This window comes from Gossypium hirsutum, chromosome A05 (genome assembly GCF_007990345.1).
Source record: "Gossypium hirsutum isolate 1008001.06 chromosome A05, Gossypium_hirsutum_v2.1, whole genome shotgun sequence".
Classification (NCBI taxonomy): domain Eukaryota; kingdom Viridiplantae; phylum Streptophyta; class Magnoliopsida; order Malvales; family Malvaceae; genus Gossypium; species Gossypium hirsutum.
The window spans coordinates 80314997-80323069 of NC_053428.1; the positions used below are offsets into that span (position 1 = coordinate 80314997).

Below are 8073 nucleotides of genomic sequence, written 5' to 3' on the forward strand. Positions count from 1 at the left end.
TTCGCTCATATGAGCTTATTGTTTAGCTCGATAGAGCTTACCATTTCAGCTCAATAAAGCTTACTGTTTATCAGCTTAGGAGGAGCTTACCGATCATGGCTCAAAAGAGTGGAAAGGATAATGAATTGACGGATTACCGATAAATACGCTTAGTGTGTATCACCCGAGTATCTATCCATATTCTACGTAGTTCAACGGGCATAATTACTCTTACCGATCGTATGAATAAGCTATGCTGAAATGGATGAATTAATGTTGAAATGAATGAATTACTATTGATACAGATAAATTATTGTTATTACTGATGAACTACTGATGTTAGAATTAAATGATCCAAATCCTTATTTAAATAAAATACAGTGGTAAAATAAAAAAAAAGTAAAATCCATATAGAACTACACTTCTTTTATTTTATTTTAGAATTAGGTTTTTTAAACCTTATTAAACTTCATCTATTTTATATTGATTAAACTAAGGTGTTTCAATCTTACTAGAATATGGCTTTACAAACCTATAAATAGACATAGTCTATTCCTCTTGTAAATTATTCGAATTCGACATAGTGAATTTTCTTATCCTCTGCCCGTGGTTTTTTTCCTGAAGGGTTTCCATGTAAAATTTGTGTGTTCTTTATTTTATTTTAATTTAATTTTCACAACTGGTTATATGAATGAATTACAATTTATACGAATAGAAATAAATTGCCATAATGTTATGTGAAATACATGGTATTGATGTTATTTGATGAATTAAAATATGGAATGAAGTTATATGTACTTGAGATCTAAATGTTTTAACCACATACATGCCTATTAGTGTGCAAGATATCGAATATTCGATGTTATTTTCCATGGTTCAATGGAAAAGATGATGGTGTGAAAATAGAAATGATGACATGAACCAGTTCAGATATACGTGATACGCTTGACAAGTAAGTGATATTGATAATTTCATATGACACGTAAGTGAGAGCTGAGGAATATATTTATATACAAAAATTACCAAGTTGTAATTATATTACGTATTGAATTGGATAGAGCTGATTTATCTGTATTTATGCTTATCTAATTGTGAATTAACTGTTAAATTTTATATAGTACATACTAGTCATACGAGCTTACTAAGCTTATTAGCTTACTCTATTTATTTTTCGTATTTTACAGTGATTTGAAAGATCACTCGGGTTGGAAGTCATCGAAGATTTCATCACACTATCCAGGAGTCGATTCGATATTTTGAACTCTTTGAAATTGGTAATATGGCATGTATAGGCTAGTTGATTATATGAGATGTATAAGTTATTTTAGCCATAGAAGCTTATGTGTATTGATGTGTTTAAGCCATGTGATTTGGCTTAACTTGGTTAAATATTGGGTTATGTTTATGTGTACTAAATATGACATGTTTTGGCAAGTAGTTGATGGAATGAAGATATGCAAATGGTATGGATATGTGATGGATATATGAATCAAAACTTTTTGAATGATAGGTTGTACTTAGATGTTTAAGGTTGAATTATTAAATAGGTTATATGTGTATATTGGCTTATGAATCATATTGGTTTGGTATGTGTTTGAATGCACAAATGGAATTGATTTGGGTATATAAATGTTTGGTTTTGTAATGGCATATAATGTGTATTTGAAATGGTTGTTTTGGTTGCCAAATTGAATGAAAGTATGGTGTTATATGTGAGCTTTGGTGATTGAATTTTGGGCGAGGAAAAGTGGCTTAGAACAAGCCTATTTCTCGTTCACAAGGTTGAGCACACAGGCGTGTGACTCGACCGTGTGTCTGCTGAAGCTTAGTTAAAATAAATTAGTAGTGAGTTACACGGCTTAGACACACGGGCGTGTCTATTGGCTGTGTGTGGCACACGGGCTGGCACACTGGCGTGTGATTGGCTGTGTGACCCAAGTTAGTATGTATGCTCTGTTTCACACGGCTTGTGGCACGGGCGTGTCTAGTGGCCGTGTGAGGCACATGGCCTGAGAACATAGGCGTGTGATCCTTGTTTGAAGATTTTTCCAAATTTTCCTTAAGTTTTTGTATGATACTGATTTAGTCCTAAATTCATGGTTAAAGATTTTTATACTCAATTTAAGCATTTTACAAGTGTTAATGAATATATTGATTACAATTTGATAAATGATTGATTATTGAATGTTCTAAACTGAATGATAAGTCCGGTAATGCCTCTTAACCTATTTCGGCGACGGTTACAGGTTAGGGGCGTTATAACACCTTTGAAAAACTCCTTCAGAACAACATTCTTCCCAGAATTATGAATTTAATATACTTATGCCAAAAATAAGAAATTTGATAGTTATGCTACTTAAGTATACATATCGTTCAAATTAATCTCAACAACTATTATGATAGCAAAATTAGACTAAATGCTTCCTTAACCAAGACATGTTAACCCTTACGAATTTGATTTTATTTCCTTATTCAAGATTAAGCTAAAATCATTAAGTTTAACTTATGCCTTCATATGTTGAACATAGAAATTTCTTTCCACTAATGTAGGTAACATAGAAAACTTGAATCAATAGGTCTTTAAAAAGGTTGAAACGTGGCTAGGCTAGGGATAGTAAAAGATAGATAAATTTAGGCCTAAAACCTTAGACTCAGCTTCAATCGGACTTTTGGAATAATTTCCCTCAATACACCAACTTACTTTACTTTCACATGCTCTTTTGTACATCTATTTTCTTTCAAGTACATTTGCTCCTTTCTTTCTTTCTTTTTTCTTTTTTGAGCATTTGATACTTCTTTTCAACTCCCCCAAACTTATTTTCAAAGAATACTCTGAATAGTACCGAGTCTAGTGTTTGGGACAATTTAAAGATAATTAAGAGAAAAGTGATGGCTAAATATTGCAAAGGCTCAAATAAAATTAGGCCATATAGTCTCAAAGTTGGGTTTCAAGGGATAAAGTTTCATTATGGTTGGCTTGAAAGGCTCAAATGGTCCCAAAAAAAGTTACCTAAATCATTTTCAACATTCCATGGTTCCTAGGATTTCGCCTCAAGAAACTACTAAGTCAATTCTAAAGACTTAAACTTTCATGCACGTCTAACTTTCCTAGGGAACTAAAAATTTTATGGTACGATTTGCATGCTTTATTAAAAATACATTTATATCATTATTAAGCTAACATAACAATTTATTGAAATAATCGAATTTTATTATACTGAATTTTAGCATACTTAACAAAATTTCAAATTTATTGAACAAAATATATCCTAATCATAATTAAAAGAACTATTTATTCTGAGTGGAAATAATTTAATTTTTCGATTCCCTCTACTTAAAATGAACAATGTCCTCATTGTTTAAAGTGAATAGATACTATACACCAAGTAGGATTCTAGAAAAGAGGAGGTGAGTCAATTTGACTGCTTAAGTACCGAGCTTTTTCTAAATCCAATCCTAGACATGTATATATCTATTGCCACACTTTATACTTCACGACTTGTTCAATTTTATTAATGATTTCCATCTCTTGTTTTGTTATGTGAGAATAAAAATTCCTAATTAACTTAATCCTAAAATAACCTAAGAACATAAATAAAATAAAGTCGAGATCCCCCCTTTATTTATTTACAGATCCTTCCAAATTTGACTCATCTTTTGCTCCATCATTATTGTCTTTGCATGAATCGCTTCGCTCCTTCTTCGATAATGGGCTCTATGGTTCAAATATGTAATCTGGAAACTCAGGCACAAAAATAAACGGGTTATGAAATATATATTTTAAATGCATCTCTGATTGAGTCATACCATATTTTTGAGTATCTCCTATAATCTTGTTATTGCAACTACATGTGTTGCAGCATAGCCATTATACCAAACTGTTCACTTTGTGGAATGATGCTAGATAAAGGGACTTTCAGGGTTAAACTTAGGAAATTTGTTAAAGGTGGTTTTAGTTTTGGGCAGGTGGGTGAGTAGCTGAGCGTAAGGTTTAGAGTTGAAGAGGGTGGTGATTTTAAGGATAGTTTAGGTGCGGTAGTTGGTGACTTCGAATGAAGGTATTTGGGGTGGTGATTCAGGTAGCTAAGGGCTGCAACATTAAAGGGTTAAGTGAGATGCACTATTGGGCTACTTGGGAGTGGTGGTGGAGTAAGGTAAGGGCTATAGGTTTGTACGGAAAAGGGTTGAATATTTCCCTTCTTAGTAGTGTCTTAAGCCCAATGGCAGCTCCTTTTTGGATCCTAAGCTCCTATAATGAAAATAAACTAAAGAAAAAGAACTCAAAAAAATTAGTGCTTGGGTTAAAAGTTGACCCTTTTTTAACAAAACAAATACTTAAATTCTTTGGGCTACTTAGAATTTTTTTTTTGAAAAATTACATTAAATTAAACTCTTAAGAAAGACTGGAGGGGTCACAGATAGTCTCGCTTAAGTTCCAATCTCCTAGACAGAGTTTTAATTAATGTAATGAACTAAAGAAAATTTTATGTAAGTCTACCATTTTATTCAAATGAGAAAAAAAACTAAAAATATAAAATAACGATAGAGAAAGTGAAGAGAACTCCCTCCATTTTATTTAGGATCGTCATTGACCATGGTGGTGTCAAATGGCCATGTGTCATACCAACCATAATCATCTAGGAAGTAATCATATTCTTTCCCATCAAATCTGTCCAACATCTTATTAGGGAAAGAAAACCCTTAATGACCTTTCCGTGGCCTTGTTTAACTTCCTATAATTCCTACAAATCCTTCAACCCGTGACTCGAATATGTGAAATAATCCATCCAGTACCCTTCTTGTGCCTTTCCAAAATCACAAGTGCCTCTTGTTCTTGATCTTTTGTGAACTCAACTGAAATAATGACAGGCAAATTCGAAGACAGACCCAAATAGTCATATTTCAAATGAGGAGAAAAAATCATCAGTTCCAATTTAGCTGGCTCTTCAGTCAACGACTTTGGTTGCGTATACTCCTGAGATGATAACTCTAATGATTCTAGTGGAACTTCTTGAGTGAATCCTTCTAATTATCTTCTAACAAAGCCAAACATTTCTTGTCTTCATCATCACTTGGTGATTCCTCCAATAGAATATGTTCTAATGGATCACCTAAAGAATTGAGCTCTATTTCTGTAGAAGCCAACGATTCCATCTTCGAAATAGTAGAACAGCCTTCAATTATATCTTAGGATTTAACAGCATCGAATTCATTAAAAGTCACATTGTCATCAAAGATTTCTTTCAACTGAGTACCATTTTGCTGCTTCTAGAATCGTTGAGGATATGACAGTGGTGGAATCTTAGCTTTAACCAGACAACTATTCTGTAGAAATTTTTCTGTATCCGAAAAGGGTGTTAGGTAATCAGAAGTAATTTGTTTAGAGTTTACCTTATCAAGGATCAGCGTATATGACTTTTGTGGAACAGGAGTATTAACACTCAGTTGAACTTCCTATTTGCCTTGAGCTACAATAGGCTTATCTTCAACTTCGACAACTTTGGGTTCTCATGTCTTCCCACTTTGTAAAGTGATGGTTTTGCAATGTTCTTTGCTCGTGCTTCTCAAATTTTCTATATCACTCGGTCAAATACCTTGGGGTCTGCTTTTGAGCTCATTGGCTAGCTATCCCAGTTGGTTTCCTAAATTCTTCAATGTTGTTGCTTGGCTTTAGATTAGTTCATCATTTTTCGCTATATACGCCTTTAGCAAATTCTCAAGATTACTTGAAGATTCAGTTGGTGTGGGTTTTTGCACTTGTTGAGAATATTTTGGCATATAATTTGGTTGAAATGGCATAGAAAAGTCGCTATGGTCCGCCTGTTGATTACTCCATAGAGAAATTAGATGACTCTGCCATGGAAAGTTATAATAATTTGAATGTGGAACATTCCAATTTTGATTTCCCATGTAATATTTTGACTATTGATTCGATGGGCAATTTTCAAAGAAATGGCCATCACTATAGTATTCACAAGAAATATCCTCGAACTGGTTCAATTACTGACCTGTCAGGTTACCATTGAAACCATTAATAGTTATATTCTTAAGCATAGAAGACAGAAGATACTTGGGCTGCCAAAAAAGCAAGCGTGTCCGCTTTATGTACTCCTGCTTTTCGTCTTTCAGAGGCTGCTCGATTGGTTGGCCACTGATAGTTATTACTGGCAATTCTTTCAATAATCTCATAAGCACCGTTATAAGACTTAAAAAGAAAGGCTCCATTTGCTGAAGCATCCACCATCAGTCTAGTATGAATATTGAGACCAATATAGAAAGTTCCCATTTGAACGCAAAAAGGAATGCTGTGATGAGGGCACTTTCAGAATAACTCCTTGAATCGTTCCAATGCCTCATATAAAGATTCTTCATCAAGTTGCTGAAATGAAGTGATTTCATTTCGAATCTTGGCGGTTAAAAATGGAAGGAAATATTTCATTAAGAAACGTTCAACCAACTCTTTCCATGTAGTTATGGAACCAGACGGTAGGGACTTCAACCACACTCGTGCTCTATCTCTTAAGAAGTATGGAAATAATCTCAGTCTCAAGGTATTCTCGGTCACCCCGAATAGTTTAAATGAGTCACTCACTTCCATGAATAGTCAAAGATGAAGATGTGGATCTTCAGTAGGAATCCCACTAAATTTACCCATATTTTGCAAAATTTGGAACATGACCGGCTTCAACTCAAATTGTTGTGCCTTGATTTTGGGTCTCCTAATACTTGGATTGAGCTCGTTGAATAGAGGAATGGCATATTATTGAATGGCACAGTTTCTGTCATCCGCAACAATGATCAGATTGTGAGTACTATAAGTGAATGTTCCTCCTAGATTTTGTTTTGGATTTTCGAAATTCATATCTTCAGTCCTTCTTTGGTTCGCTTGTCTTTTTCTTTGTCAGAAAGTCCTTTCAATTTCAGGGTTTACAAAGAGTAAGTCAATGATTTGATAAATACTCATAAACACATGAAACAAACACAAACTAAAAAATGAAATTAAAATTTAACAAAAAAAAAGTAGACCAAAATGCAAAATTAACAATTTCACAAATAATGTCTTTTAAAACAGTCCCCGGCAACGGCACCAAAAACTTGGAAGGATAGAAATGTGCAAGTGTACTGATCGCGTGATTCGTAACAAGTAATAAATATTTATAATGAAGATCAAACCTAGACTAACTATTATCATGACGAAAAGGCAAGCGCACCTATCGAACAATAGTATAGTAATGGCAAGACTGGGATATCGTACCCAAGGGAACCAAAAGTACTAGTAATAACTATCTTTTTATTATTTAACCTAGAAATAAAGAGGGGTTGTTTATTAAACTAATTAATTAAACTAATTAACTGATTAAACTAAAGCAAAGAGAAAATTTGGAAAAAGACTTGAAGAAACGTAATTGATAAAGACGACACCCAATGAGGAATCCACCTAGATTTCACTTGTTATCTGACTCTGAACCAGACAATTTATTCACATGACTTGATCCGTGAGACTCTCTAACCTATATTATTATCTCTTTCGAGACTAATAACGTCTAACCCTCAGTTGAATTAATTGAAATCTCTTTCTTAATTAAAACCCCTAGGGAAGCAGTAAATCGATCTATGAACTCCCATATTAGGTTTCACCCTAATTCGGCAAAATCTCGTAACCCTATTTCTAGGCGTTCGATCAACTCCGCTTAATTATGCCAAATCTACTCTTAGACAGGGACTTTTGCTCCTCTGCATAAGCACATCAAATTATGAATCAATACCCGAAATATTAACACAAGCATTAAGAATACATAATTAAGAACAAATCAAGTATTTATCGTACAGTTCAGATAATAATAACAAGATCCATCATAGGTTTCAACCCCCTTAGGTATCTAAGGGGTTTAGTTCATAATAAAATAAGAGTACATCTCAAAAGTATGAAAATAAAAAAAAACATAAAGAAAACTCTAAAACCCCTGAAGGAATTCTGAGAGAGATCTCCAGTCTTGGATTAGCTCTGGCTTTTGGGATGGATCGTATGGCTTCCTTCAAGTAATTCCCAGCGTGTGGTTTTGTACTCCAGAAAAGTTCTTGAGGAGGCCCCCT

At 33.8% G+C, this 8073-nt stretch overlaps 1 non-coding gene across 1 annotated transcript; it reads left to right on the forward strand.

The window, feature by feature from the left end:
* Positions 1-6281: 6281 nt before the first annotated feature.
* On the forward strand, positions 6282-6388 carry LOC121229954 (small nucleolar RNA R71). The gene has a single exon (XR_005927905.1). It is a non-coding gene; the product is annotated as a small nucleolar RNA R71 (small nucleolar RNA).
* The last annotated feature ends 1685 nt before the right edge of the window (positions 6389-8073 follow it).